Source organism: Tiliqua scincoides, chromosome 6, assembly GCF_035046505.1.
Source record: "Tiliqua scincoides isolate rTilSci1 chromosome 6, rTilSci1.hap2, whole genome shotgun sequence".
Classification (NCBI taxonomy): Eukaryota; Metazoa; Chordata; class Lepidosauria; order Squamata; family Scincidae; genus Tiliqua; species Tiliqua scincoides.
Genome location: NC_089826.1, coordinates 65836940 through 65839204, shown reverse-complemented (window position 1 = coordinate 65839204; position 2265 = coordinate 65836940).

Here is a 2265-nt window from a genome sequence, read left to right as displayed (position 1 = left end):
ACAGCCTTCTAGCAACGCCCCTTTCTCAATGCGATTGACTGACGGGATTTTGGCTTTTTTCCCTGATTGGACATCCCAGCCGTCAATCAGAGGGCGGGGACTTCTGCCGAACGGGCTCGTCATTGGCTGTGAAATGAGGCGCTCTGATTGGACGGGAGCTGCAAATTCCATGTGACGTCCATGCGTTCTAATTCATTCAAACTGGAGAGAATGGGCGGGGTGGAGCGTATGGTCTGCTTGTGGGCAGTGCGCCAAGTGTTGACTCACCACTTTGCTTAGCTCAAGTACGACTCAGCAGGTTGCTCTGCGCTTCAAGCCTCCATCTCAGAGATAAGGGAGACTGATGAAGTGGGAGGTGACCGCTTTGCAGGTAGAAGTTCTGGGGTTTGTTTTCTCCCTTTAAAAGGCTCAACACATTGGAAGGGTCTCAGTCCAGGGCCTAGGAGAGGGGGGATAAAGGGGGTCATTTGCACCTGGGCCCAGGGTCAGAAAGGGGGCCCAGGAGCCAAAGGAGGGGCCCAGAAATTTCCTGGGATCTTACATTCTCCAATGTCACCCAGACTCACTGCCCACACAGGATATACATGGTGGCAAGTACTGCCAGAAACCACATGCACCAGGCCCAGGAATGCATACATTCCTTAACAGTGTCACATCTGGGAGGAAGCTAGCCTGCTCCAAGAGCTCTTTGGCTTGTGGATCTGCTTGCCATGAAGAAGTGGATGGGAGCTGTGGGGCTGCAGCTACTACAGAAGGCTGCCCACCGCATTGCCCCCCCCTAGTCTGTTTCACCCTCTTCCTCTTTGGGAAGGGACCCAAAGAAACCACTGTTGTACTCCCTGATAGGACTCCTCTTGGAGGCCCTGTCTCAGACCACCCAGTCTAAGGCAGCTTCAAGTGATCTTATCCAAAGGCATCAAAGAGATCACTTATCAGGGTGACTAGACACAATGGAGGGCAGAGAGCCTATAACAGTGATTTTCAACATCTTTCATCTCATGGCTCACTGGCAAGGCACTAAAATAGTCAAGGCACACCAGCAGTTTTTGGACAGTTGACAAGGCACACTGCTGCCAATGGGGGACTCACATTCCCCAATGGCCCTACTGATGGCCATTTTCCTGTCTTGAAGACCCCCACCCCCAGTAAGCAGGTAAAGTCAGACCTGTGAAACAAGCAAGTATGATCCTTGTAAGGGGGGAAGGAAGACAGAGTCTATCTTAGGGGGAGAGCTTGTGACTAATTTTTGCTGACAATAACAAATTGCTTAGCTAAGCTAAACCACAGACAGCCCTGCTAACGTGCTAAAATTAAATAATAAACTAGCAATCTCAAACTGGTTGCAACATAGGAAAAACCACAAGCCCCATGTCCCAAGGAGCAAGGAGGGGGAAAGGGTTGAAAACGATAGAGTTGGAAAAATACCAAGAAATCTTCTGTCTTTTTCTAACTCTTTGTGTGAAGTGTATAAGTATGGATCACATCAGTCAGCCAAGGTCCCCAGATCTGAGCTTGTCTCCTGGGGTCCGCTTGCATTCAATGCTTAATAAAAGAATCCTCTAAACCTTCTACCTCTAGTGTTGTTTATTGACTCAGTGGCACTGGACCAAAACCCACACCTGTCTGCCAGCTGGCACCAGCCCTTGGGGGTAGTGGTATGACACTATTAATAAATGACTCTCTCCCAAATTCCTGCAGCACAGCTGGGGACCATTCGTGGCAGACTACAGCACACGTGGTTGAAAATGGCTGTCCTATACCTTTAACCAGGGCTTTTCAGAGTGGGGCACTGCAACACCCCAGCCTGTGGGCCCTGACCTGTTTCCCCTTAAGGGATGGGGCAGCCAGAAGGCAGCAGTGCGATCCCAGGGCTTCCCACAGCTTTGAAAGCTAAAGTGGAGTGATCGTGCCCGCCTCAGCTAAAGCAATCGCTCCATTTTCACTTCTGAAGCTGTGGGGAGCCCTGCAGAAGGTTGCACAGGGCTTCCCCCACCCCAGAGGCTGAAGGAGGTCAGGTAAGTGTACCCAAGCCCCTGCAGCCCCCGAGCCACTGCTGCTGCACCCCCGCAAGCTGCTCAAATTCTCCCTGAGAGTTTGAAAACAGCTGCATTTAACCATTGTATAGAAGAGGGCATTTTTGCAGGTGCTGTTCAACGTGGAAGGGTTTAAAAAGCTGCACCTGCCAAAACTCCCTCTTCTATACAACAGTTAAAGGTATAGGCATTCTGGTCATCCCATCACTTATCAAAAGGCTTATCAAAAGTG